General features: G+C 38.4%; 1 protein-coding gene and 1 long non-coding RNA gene across 5 annotated transcripts in view; one reads left to right on the top strand and one right to left on the bottom strand.

Annotated features, from left to right (window-relative positions):
• The window catches only part of LOC114242215 (uncharacterized), a 245,435-nt gene that overhangs the window by 119,573 nt on the left and 112,450 nt on the right, over positions 1–13,412 (bottom strand). The gene's annotated exons all lie outside the window — the stretch shown is intronic.
• Positions 1,756–4,929, top strand: LOC149501985 (uncharacterized). The gene is made up of 2 exons (XR_016323753.1): positions 1,756–3,543; positions 3,987–4,929. It is a non-coding gene; the product is annotated as an uncharacterized LOC149501985 (long non-coding RNA).

Raw genomic sequence — 13,412 nt, forward strand, 5'->3', positions numbered from 1 at the left:
CACCGGCCGCGGTATATTGATGGCCGAAATGTATGTTTAGATTGGACAAGGTCACGTTGGTTGGACGTGGGAGCTTCGTGTGTTAACAATAATAATGTAATTTATAGTTCCTGGAACATTGGATCAAATGTTGGACACAATGCAGTGAATGGTTATTTATAAATATTTGTTCTAAGGTACAAGATGCCTTTTGTGTAATTTGTGGGTAGATTAAGAATTACATATTGATGGTAGAAAGTATTACAAACCCGTGTGGGTAGGTACCTTTCCTCTGACTATTTCAATTGCGTTCTAGTTTCAGAGGTAAGAATATTTTCAGAATGAAGAGAACATTTTCAGGCATGGAAACGTTCGAAGTAAATGAAAAATACATACGGAAAATGATGTTCGAAAACTGACCACTTCCAAAATTCGTCGAAAATTTGCAAAAAATGTAAAGGATTGTCAGAGAATAATGTAAATGAGTTATTAAAACTAATTTGTTTTTTTTAAATTCACTTTTAATATTTAGATTAAAAAGTCATTTTCATTTCCATCACAATGTGATTGAAAGTTGAAGCTCATATCTTTCATATTCTTCTTCTTCATCTCCATCTTCACATGTTCATCTTTACTTTTTAATTTATTTTTTATTGCTTAGATGCGTGGACGAGCTCACAGTTCACCTGGTGTTAAGTGGTTACTGGAGCCCATAAACATCTACAACGTAAATGAGCCACCCACCTTGAGATATAAGTTCTAAGGCAACGGCTGCCCCACTCTTCAAACCGAAACGCATTACTGCTTCACGGCAGAAATAGGCGAGGTGGTGGTACCTACCCGCGCGGACTCACAAGAGGTCCTACCGCCAGTAAGCCATTAAAAAAAAACAATAATTAGATACTGATTAACCAATAATAGTTAAAAAAACAATAGTTAGATACAAAATATATCTACTACTAGAAAATATAAACTACTAGAAATACTTGACAAGTCCTTAAGTTACACGATCTCGTTTTTGACTACACGAAAATCCTTTGGGAGTGAAATTATTAATAAATAAACTATTTAAGAAGTTATTGAATACCAAGAGTTATAGCAGTTTCGAATATTCAACTGCTTTTGTGCGGATAATATTTCGAGCGAGACGTATTGAATTTTAATTAGACAAGTTTTAGTTATATGGATGTAATAAATAGTTTGGTAAACCAAAAATGTGGATGTGGTTTTAATCTATACTTCAATATCTCTGCTATAATACTCTGTATATAAACTTTATATTTTTATGCGAAATTTTGTATTTTTTTTGTGTTTGTTGCTCAATCATATAAAAATTGCGGAACAGGATTTGATGAGAATATAATTAAGAATTTAATCTCATACTTCTAGAGCTTAATTATCTTCTATCTTCTATAAATTAAGAATTTAATCTCATACTTCTAGAGCTTAATTATCTTCTATCTTCTATATATTATATAAAAATGAATTGCTGTTCGTTAGTCTCGCTAAAACTCGTGAACGGCTTGACCGATTTGGCTAATTTTGGTCTTGAATTATTTGTGGATGTCCAAAGAAGGTTTAAAAGGTAGATAAATATGAAAATACTCGGAAATAAATAAAAATAACGTTTGACGTTTTTGAACGTTTTTTCACGGCATAAGTAGCCATAATTGTTGTACGCGCCCATTATTTCCTGCCCTCAGTAATTAATGAAGTTCTATATTCAGCGGTTTTTATTATTATAATAAAATTATAATCCTGAGCGTGAAAATTATGATAAGTATGACGGCGTTAACGATATTTATGTTATATAGCACGTGCAATAGGAGTGACTCACACAAGCCAGGTGCGCCGGCCGTGTCGTTCCACTCGTAAACAACAGCTGCAACAGAAGTGACTCATAAGCCAGCTGCGCCGGCTAGTATAAAAAGGCGGAACGTGCCTTGAAATGAACATTCATTCGACTGCGTTTGCCCGGTGCACTTACTATATCGTTGTTACGTTGTGTGATTCAGTGACTGTTGTACGTACTGGTTAAAGTTGGACAAGTGTTAAAGTGAATTGTCAAGTTAACATATTGTTGATTAAATCAGAAACCAAACGTGACTTCGTTTTACTTGGTGTTCAACAAGATAATATCTACCCTCAAGCTTACATCAGAAGTGAGATCAGGACTCTACTCTCACTGGCGTGACGTGTTTGAACATGTTCGAAGTACAGCAAAAAAAAACATGATGCAGATCAGAATACTAGTAGTGGTACGCCACAAGAGCGTGAATGCAGCATACGTAAGTCGTGTAATAACGTCTCTGTTACCTCGATGGAAGATCTGAGCCACGAAGAAATCGTCACATCTTACGTTCTGGCTCATGTTGCCCAGTTTGACTGTCGACTTCATCACATGGCATTTACTAACGGAAATACAACACGTAACAAGCTATTGCAAGAAATTAAGGCAAGTGCAAATCTCAAGTGAAACTTCGATCGCAATAATGGATCTGTCATGACGAGTGGGTAGTTCCGACACGAATCGTTTTTAAGCCAATGACTACTGCTAGAGTTATATGGCACTAGTACAGTAAACCAGGACATGAGACTGTGAATTGTCGCTGAAATTTTAGAATCTACTCGATTCAATACCAATAACACTACACGTTCGATGACTTCGGGCTCCAGCAAGCAAGCAAGCAAGCAAACAAGAAAGCAAGCAAGTTTCCGTGGGGAAGAAAAATTGACACATCTGAAGTCGTCGTGACCTGTAAGATAAGACGTCCGGTGCGTTCATGTCTGGCGATGCGGCGGTGTTCGGGTTCCGCTGGCGGATGCAGGTTTTTCCGGTGAAGTGCGTGCTTGTGCGTGCTTGACAAGTGTTCGCGGTTGGCTTCCTCAGTGTGGGAGTAACATCGTGTAGCCGGAGGTGAGACTTCCGCGGTCGCGGCCCACCCAGTCCGCGAGAACCGGGCAGATCGCCTCGACGGTACGGAGGCCGGCCGACGGGTCTGCCAAACGACGAGACCACGCCTCCAGCACGGACTGCCGATATTGGAGCCCCCGCGCTCCGGCTGCACTTGCGCTAGGGCGCGCCGCCTCGTAGGAGACTGTGAGGTATCATTGAATAACTCTGACTGCGATCGCGCGCTGCCAGCGTCGCAGCGCGGCGATGTTCTCGTGGGTAAGGACGTGGCACCAGACGGGTGCTCCGTATAGTGCCATCGACCACACGGGTACCATCACCCTGCCTATTTCTACCGTGAAGCAGTGGTGTATTTCGGTTTGAAGGGTGGGGCAGCGGTTGTAACTATACTGAGACCTTAGAACTTCTATCTCAAGGTGTGTGGTGCGTTTACGCTGTGGATGTCTATGGGTTCCAGTAACCACTTAACACAAGGTGGGCTGTGAGCTCGTCCACACATTAATACGAAGAGCATAATCAAACGAAATTAGATACGAAGTTTAAAGGGCCGTTTAAAGTAGTTGAAGTATTGGATGGTGTCGATTTAATTTTGACTCTCACACATTCGCTTAAGGCTCGAGCTGCTACTTGCCTCACAAAAATACAGCCTGGTAAGATATCCTGGTCTACTATTAAAGAGATGCTGACAAAATTATCTAATGATGCAAGACCACTTCGACCTGGTTATTAAATTTGAAATGGAAAGCAAAAAGGGACCAGCTGAAGCCGGTATCCGGCTATGGCAACTTATAAAGAAGATTCCCGACGCTAATGTGCCAGAACAAATAGCCACCGGATTTGTTATATCAATACTGTCGCAGTGTGATGAAAGAATCCGTCGGGAATTGAACTCTGTCGTTATTACCACAAAAAATCGTCTATTTCACACATTACGTGGCTTTACCCTCAAAAGAAAAAACGAAGATCCTGATAAAGAACCAAAACGCTCTCGAAGTTTTTTTCCGTGGAAGCTGCCATTTCTGCGGAAAACCTGGGCATCGTGCCGAAGGGTGTTGCGACAGATACTGCTCTCAAACTTTTTTCGATATTCCAGCAAAACCTGAACAACCTCCTCATCCGTGGGCGCCCGGCTCTCGCCTGCAAGTCAGCTGTTACGTGTGCGGTGATGCGAGTCATGTAGCTTCTGGGTGTTCCATGCGCTACAAGAAGAAAAACGACACTGCTCCAGGTGCTGTGGCAGGTGCAACCAGAGACGTCAACGTGTGTTCCAGAGCTTCAGTGTGTTACAGATAAGTGGTTTTGGCTTCCCCTTTATGTTCCATTGAGGGTCAGAATGTAGTCTTATAAAACAAAGCCATAGTAATTTATTCAATGGTAAGAGGTTTCATGAACAAGTCACTCTTTGATCTGAAAGTAACTCGGACCAATCATGGCAAGAGCAGTTAGGGGATATTCAACTCGCCCTTAATAGTACACGTTGTCAAGTAACAGGGTTTACTCCAATAGAATAGATGTTTACCGTTCAGGGTAGTTCACTTGAAATATCTAAAGTTTCAACAGAGTGATAATCCCTTGGTTTAGTCGAGGCAAAGCTAAAGTCAAACTTTTTTCCGCTGGGGATTTTGTTTTCGTAAGTTGACCGAAAATGTAAAGGTCCCTTCAACATTACTGCAGTTATGGAAAACGATAGGTATAAATTGAGACATGTGAATAGTTCTAATAGAGTGTACAAATTTCCCCATGAAAACTTACGTGAAATACCTCGAGGCCCGTCAGGCCTACTAGAAATTTCTGAAAATTATAGTGACGATGACGTGACGGCGTACACAGATGGGTTAATTAATCTTGTTCATGAAACTGATCTTAATGATGACGACTCTATCACTGACAATAGAAGCGACATTTTTGTCCGCAAATAGCGATACAGCAAACATAGTCTGTGGGTAGTGATACAATGTCTGTAAGCTCAGGCACCTCAGGTGCAGGTGTTGGAAATGTAGAAAACGATGGTCGGTCTCGCACTATTTCTGAAGAAATTCCGTATAAATGTTCTGGTTTAAGAAATGTTTTAACAAAAGCTACCGTACATGCAGATTAAAAAAAAAAGAAGAAAAAAAAGAGAATTGTATGTGGCTAGAGAGATGTTAATCCGGACTAGCAAAAAAAAAAGAGAAAAAAAAAAAAAAAAGAAAGTGTGAAGTCATTGAAGGGTCTGTCCGGTCCAATGGCTTGGCTATAGGGATTTTCATCCAGATTAGCCACAACAATTAGCTACAGGGATTGCGATTCGGTCTAGCATTATCCGGTCCAGTTCGAAAAACTGAAGGGATAACAATTCCGGTCTAAGTTAAAAGGGACATACTTACATACCTGAAGAGTTTTAAATGAACTGGCCCAGGTATGTAAGCAGTCTGAAGGTTATTTATAGCCAGTATAGGATTTTCTGAAGAATTATGCGAACCGAACCGTACTAGATTGTTAATATCATAGACCACGTTTTAAGTTGCATCCGTTAATGTCAGGATGAACGAACACGTTTGTTGTTCACAGACATACCATAAGAATGCGCGCACGAGGACGAGCGCACGTCAGTATGGCCGTGACGGCGTTAACGATATTTATGTTATATAGCACGTGCAATAGGAGTGACTCACACAAGCCAGGTGCGCCGGCCGTGTCGTTCCACTCGTAAACAACAGCTGCAACAGAAGTGACTCATAAGCCAGCTGCGCCGGCTAGTATAAAAAGGCGGAACGTGCCTTGAAATGAACATTCATTCGACTGCGTTTGCCCGGTGCACTTACTATATCGTTGTTACGTTGTGTGATTCAGTGACTGTTGTACGTACTGGTTAAAGTTGGACAAGTGTTAAAGTGAATTGTCAAGTTAACATATTGTTGATTAAATCAGAAACCAAACGTGACTTCGTTTTACTTGGTGTTCAACAAGATAATATCTACCCTCAAGCTTACAAGTATAAATATGAGTATAAACAGATATTATTATTCACTTAGGTTAAGTATGCTATTCTTGGCCGTAAGGAAAATCTGATTTGAATTTGAATTGTATAACATGCCTTTCTCAATAAGCTCTTGAGATAATTATAATACTTCACAGCTACTTTATCATAAGAATTTCTTATTGAATAAACATTACAACCGTATAAACTTGAACTAAAATGAAATTCCTTGTAATTTTTTGTTATTTGTAGATCGGTGCAAGAGCACACACACGGCTTACCTGGTGTGAAGTGGTAACCGGGTCCGTGGATATCACAACACACATGTAACCGCCGTTTCAATTTTTGTATAACGACCGTCCTGCCCTTCAATCCAGAGAAGATGTCTGTTTCGCTGTAGTCATAGGCGAAGTCATATGGCATAGATCGTGCGGGCTCATTATTATAACTAGCTGACCCGGCAGACTTCGTAGTGCCTCAATCGATAAATAAAAGACCTAAACTTTGTATAAAATAAACTTAAAACAAACAAAAGGAATCCGTCCGACGGGGGACACATCAAAGGAAAAACAAAATTGTTATCTTTATCTACCTTCTTTTAAACCTTCTCTGGACTTCCACAAATAATTCAAGACCAAAATTAGCCAAATCGGTCCAGCCGTTCTCGAGTTTTAGCGAGACTAACGAACAGCAATTCATATTTATATATATAGATATATGCATTCTTAAGTTATTTTTTCAATTATTTGTCAAAGTTTATGTGTGTTTGTTTATGTGCTTTCATTTAAAAATAATCATTGTGAATGTGATTTATCAGAAGCTAAAGACAATAAAGCTAACTTAACGTGAGTATATGGAAATTTTATTTTACGACATAATAAATATTCTGATCAAACCAAATGTAAAACACACACAAACATATTACGTAGCTTACTTCAGTTACAAACCACTTATTATTTGTATTAGAATATAATAATATTAAAAACTTTAGAATTTTTATATGTTTTTATTGCCCTTTTAGACAGATGAACATATGGTCCACCTGATGGTGAGTGGTCATCGTCCCTCATGGACGTTAGCAATGCTAGTCAGGCCGCAAAATATATTTATAATAAGTAATAAAAAAGTAATGATAACATTTTTTTCCACTAATATTTCTTCCACTATAATTAATTATGATTCATTCAACTATCTTATATATAGACGCTTTATTTTTCATTTAATCATTATTTAATATAAATAAACAAAAAAGATATAGCAAAAGGAACTCCATTTCGACTGGGTGTCTTTAAGATAGGCACCTCTTTCTTATAAATAAATTGTTTGAGGATGGAAGTCTTCAAGGGAATAAACCACCGACAGGCCTCTTTTTTCCGCTAAGTAATCAAAGGCTTGTTCAACAACTAAACTACAATAATATATGTGTTAACTCCTTTCCATTCTCTTGTTTCACGACAGTATCATCTAAAGAATTTACACACATACGTATAAGGTACATATACATATGTGGTGGAAATCCCTCGTGTTCAATGGAATGTAATTACTGCGAGTGATTACATCGGAACCATACACATGAATTATTTAGTGATGAATGCTCTGAGCATTACAATATCTACCTTTGCTTCTAAGAATAGTATTGGTGGTAATTAAAATTACACATATCGTTTATAGTAGACATAGGTAGGCTTTAGGTAGGCAGTGGCTTGGCTCCGCCCCTGGCATTGCTAAAGTCCATGGGCGACGGTAACCACTCACCATCAGGTGGACCGTATGCTCGTCTGCCTACAAAAGCAATAATAAAAAAAAAATTGACGGGCAGTTTAAAATCGAGTAGCGCTAGCTTACCCTATTTAACCAATTACCACAGGATTCTAAAACAGGTGATCGTTGAGGATACAGCCGTTCGCCCTTTCGTAGGATTGTCCGGAGCTCGCCTTACATACCTAATCTCGAAACCGGAGCTCAAAACTAGTTTAACTAACTTCGTCTGAAACCGTAGACTTCTGTCATGCGGTTTATGACAACGCATATAGAGAAAACGTCTTAAGCCCCTTCCGATTACCGTCCCCGTCGAATCCGTCGCTTGCGACGAAGGGCTCGACGAGTGATTCAACCCATAGATACAGCCCACTGAGTTTCTCGCCGGATCTTCTCAGTGAACCGCGTTTCCGATGCGGTGGTAGATTCTGCGAAGCACTGCTCTTGCTAGGCCCACTGTTAGCAACACTCCCGGTTAGAGCCCCGTGGGCTCACCTACAATAATGTGATAAATCGAGAAGCAAAATGAAATCGAAACTTGATGTATGCTGAGGCCGTCTTATCAAATCAAATCAAATAAAAAAAAAAGTGAGCCGTCACGGGACGCCTGGCAGATGTGAAACATCGACATTATTTTTTAAAAGTAATAATATATGCAGAAAAGAACAGATTGTGATAGGAACTAAATATGTCATAATGATAAAATAAAATATTACGAAAAAATAATTTGTTTTCAAGTAAAACACAGGTTATGTGTACTGTAGTAAACAACACTGTATACACTACGGAGTATACACTATAGGTATCCGAGCTCAGTGTAGCGAGAGAGATGGCTTAACGCCGGATCGAGTGGGAGAGAATGGCACAGTCGATTGCGCGTGGCGACGCGTCGCCACGGCATGCATCGCCACGGCATGCGTCGCCACGCCAAAAATCGGTTTTACGTGCGGCTATAGATGTTTCACATCAAAAAAATTATTCAACATAAATGAAAAAAATACGGTATCACGATGTACGGTTTATAAGGTGTGGTAAAGGTGATAACAGAAACTGTCCTTTTCTATACATATAAATAAAATTAGAGTGTCTGTTTGTATTATTGAAATAACCGCTTTTTACTACATGCATATGAATATATATACGGTACATACACTAAAATAACATTTTTTTTATTTTTCTCTCTGTCTGTCTGTCTGTCTGTTTGTTCCGGCTAATCTCTGGAACGGCTGGACCGATTTTGACGGGACTTTCACTGATAGGTAGCTGATGATATAAGGAGTAGCTTTGGTTATTTTTTTAGACTAGCTTCGCCCCGCGGCGTCACCCGCGGTACGACAATAACCGCGGGTAACATCGCGGGACTCAGCTAGTTTATAAATAATACAAGTTAGTTCCTATTTTACTCCGTATATTGTCATAAGTGTCTGCCGTATCGTGCGGGTTATGTACGACAGACTATAACAAGTAATGTACAACCGCATGTGCTACTCAAACTGTGTCCCTACACACGAGATATGAACTGACCAAAACAATACGCATTTATTTATTTATTCAACTTTATGCACAAAAGTACAGCGGTGGTCTTAATGCTTAAAGCATTCTCTACCACTCAGCCAAGGGTGGTGTAGTTTTGTGGTAGGTGCATTCCTTTTTGAGATTAAGAGTGAAAAAATAATAATATACAAATACAAACATTTATTTGTTAAGGCTTAAGAAGGCTAAGGCTTCAGAAATGATTATTCTTGTTGGTTTAAATGAGGAAGTGGTTAATGGTCTTTGAATAATCCCCCAAAATGCTGTCCAACTAAACTCTGTGTACAAAATTTCTTAAATGCAAATGAGAGTACAATTCGTGTTCGCCGGTTTCCTATTATAATAGGCGAAGCTTTATTGCTTCGACAAATGAAAAAAAAGGGGAATAGCTAATTGATTATGTGTGACATTTTCCAATATTACAAGTTTAATGTACGCTTTAAAGGTTTAATTAAGATCGAACTATATAGTTTTCCTTGCAAATATACAGATAATAGATTATATATAACTCTGCCCCTGGCATTGCTGAAGTTCATAAGCGACGGTACACACTCACCATGATGTGGACCGTATGCTCGTCTGCTTACAATGGCAATAAATAGACAAAATTGTGCAATCCGATGGTGATATACTGATGGTAGACACCTTTATCTTTATTTATATTAAATGTATTTTATTAGTGGTGGGTACGACATCTTGTGAGTTCGCACGGGTAGATACCACGACTCTGCCTATTACGCTTTTTGCATTTCGTCTAATGCGTTTCCGTTTGAATGTACTATAAAACTTGGGACCTTAGAACTCATGTCTTCAGGTGGGTAGCGGCGTTATCCTTTTAGATGTCTATGGGATCCGGTAACCACGTCCAACAGGTGGGCCGTGAGTTCGTCCACCCATAAAAGCATATATAAAAAAATAATTACTGGCACACTCCTGAGTCGTTAAAATCTAAAGTGGTGTATTGGTCAGTTAGGAACCCCATCGAATGTGGTATTTTTATGAGTATTGCCCGCTCGATCCAATTTGCGATTCCTCCGTATACGCTACAAACAATGACCCTTACGGTTCGGTTTGCACGACTATTGCCTTTTCTGTAGTGGAAAATGAAGTTTGGAGTATGAACTAGTCGGTATTCAAAATTGCAGTGAACATTTCTCAATATTAAAAGGTCGTATTTACCCCTTTTTTACGTTTACAAGAAGTCTGTTTAACATAAATTATGAAAGAGCAATTTATGCAATATATGTAATATTAGATCACAGCTTAAACTATGATATTTATACTCATATGTTTCGTTAAGCTGTTTGTTGCTTTATTTTGTTACAAAAAGCTGATAAATCTATATATAAGTATATAAAAATGAATTGCTGTTTGTTATTCTCGCTAAAACTCAAGAACGGCTGGACCGATTTGACTAATTTTGGTCTTGAATTATTTGTGGAAGTCCAGAGAAGGTTTAAAGGTAGATAAATATAAAAATGCTCGGAATATAAATAAAAATAACAATTTTGTTTTTCCTTTGATGTGTTCCCCGTCGGACAGATTCATTTTGTTTGTTTTAAGTTTATTTTATACTTAGGTCTTTTCTTTATCGATTGAGGCACTACGAAGCCTGCCGGGTAGAAGCTAGTCATAGATAAATTGTAAAAAATGTAAATGAATATAAATAGATTAGGTACTTATCTTACTTAATCTTTTATCTTTAAATAGTTTCGATTTTAAGTTAAAATTTATGGATTTTAATGTAGTAAAAATGATTTTCCCTTGCCCCTTCTTATAAAATAGATGAAACCGAATAACCCTATTCAGTGTCCGTTAGGGACATTTTTTCTTCATAATCAAGGAAGAGGAAGACCTAAAATTGGTGCATTGTATGAAAGATGATATGCGTAAGAAAGGAGTGATCGAAGAAATGGTGTATAATAGAGGAGCATGCAAGGAGAAAAGATGTTGCGCCGACCCCAGGTGACTGGCTGAAGGGCAGGAGAGTGACGATGATGAATTAGCATAACTAAATTTCATGAAAGAATATGTGAGTAATCAAAAACATTTTTATATTAAAAGGTTTACAAAAAGGACACGGGTAGCTGCTAGTGTATCTATACTAATATTATAAAGAGGAAAGATTTGTTTGTTTGTTTGTTTCGAATAGGCTCCGAAACTACTGGACCGATTTGAAAAATTCTTTTTCCATTAGAAGCCGACATTGTCCCTGATGAACATAGGCTACTTTTTTTTATTTTTTTTTTATTTTTTATTTTTGGTTTCATGTGTGTTTTAATGTTTCCGAAGCGAAGCGAGGGCGGGTCGCTAGTTAGATATACGTGTAAACAAAAATGCTAACTTTAAAAGTAAACCAAAATTACACATTTTCTTTGCAGCTATCCGCGAGCGTTTTTTTGAATCGTTCTTTGAAAACACATCCTTAAAAGTGTCATATGCGCCGGTAAATTAGTCCACAGCGGTTTACAATTCCACAAATTGGGCTTTGTGTTTCCTTGCACACCCTTTCCGTTAACCAAAAGAAACAAGAGCTTATAATTTATTGCTCAATTTAATTACCGCCCTAACGAAGCGTTCTTAAGCGTCGGATGACTCGAAGAGTTATTGCGTTTCTTGAAGACTCATAATTTTTTACGGCTTAATTTCGGAGAGTAGGCTGTGCCGGGATGTTGCTCATACGATTTGAACTTAAGCTGTGGTGCTGAGAGATCTAGCTGTCCAGGTAGATGATTTTTTTTATTGCTTAGATGGGTGGACGAGCTCACAGCCCACCTGGTGTTAAGTGGTTACTGGAGCCCATAGACATCTACAACGTAAATGCGCCACCCACCTTGAGGTATAAGCTCTAAGGTCTCAAGTATAGTTTCAACGGCTATCCCACCCTTCAAACCGAAACGTATTACTGCTTCACGGCAGAAATAGGCAGGCTGGTGGTACCTATCCGTGCGGACTCACAAGATGACCTACAACCAGTAAAACAATGAGTGTTAGTTCTCTTCTCAGGAAGATTGGCAAATGAAAAAGCTAAACGTAACACCCATTTTGTGGCCCATTTAATTGGACGCCATTCAAATTAAAAGCGCCTAGATGAACGCGGCGAGCGAATAATCTCTTAATTTTTTTCGAGAAGCTCGTTCAAATTCCATGCCGTTTCGTATCGGTGGTGAGGTGGTCGAAGTTAATTAATTAAGGGCCGTAGCTAAGGGCGACTTCGTTAACTTAATTAATGTCCTCGGAGATTTGAACAACTTTTTGACGCCTTAAAAATAGACTTCTTCGATCGGAAAACGAGGACGAAGACCTGAAGAGCTAGGTTTAAAAGTTCTTATTTTGTATGAACGCTTAGACGATCTGGCTATTCTAGCGTCCTAAATGGTTAATTAAAATCTTACTAAACTTTTAATTTAATTTGGATAATTTCAATTAAGTAATTTGGACTAAAGTTCTTGCTTATTCTTCGTCCTTCTTGGAGCATTGTGTAGAGCGAATAACATCATAAATTTCTTAAGGATATTTAAGAAACCTACCTAAATTCATTTATCTGACGAATCCTGTGCTACATTGAACGTTGATGTAATAGATCCCATGAAGCCTAAAAGAACGTGTCGTATTGTGCGACGTGAACTGGAAAAGACCCCAAAATCGATCTCCCACAAGTTGGCCAAAGTTGACTAAACTGTCCGTGTGGCGTGTATGCCCGAGTCTTTAAAGAATTGAAGTTGAATGAAGATTTCGCCATTGAGCTTTTTTTATTAATTTAGACAAATAGATCATAAGTCAAGAAGAATCAAGAAGATAAATAAATAGATCGGAATAGCTCAATGTGAAGGAGAATACCGTCGCTAATATGTAGACATTAGATTAAGCAATAAATTCAATAGCAGAAGACTGAGTTTTAACATCACAGGCGTTTCGAAGATATTCAATGAAATCAATTCGCGCCGTTACACAGAAATTAAATTGAGACTCTCCGTGAACGCGATAAGACTATTAATGGTGTTGATATCGTTTTATCATTACATTTCATATAACAAAATTTCCGTGTTTAAAACGAATCCAGTTAATGACCGTGGATCTTTGATGTAGTCTGTATCTAGTGCAAGCATTGTAACGTGTTTTTATATGCAGCTTAAAAAAACACAAAATACATAAACAATTGTCAGCATTTAATTTAGAAATTCGTGGTATTTATTAATATTGCCGATGTAGACCATAGTGTTGAGAAAAACTAAGGTTTGTCCATTATTCGTAGATCTGTCGAATTGA

Source organism: Bombyx mandarina, chromosome 11, assembly GCF_030267445.1.
Source record: "Bombyx mandarina strain Sakado chromosome 11, ASM3026744v2".
NCBI classification, from domain to species: domain Eukaryota; kingdom Metazoa; phylum Arthropoda; class Insecta; order Lepidoptera; family Bombycidae; genus Bombyx; species Bombyx mandarina.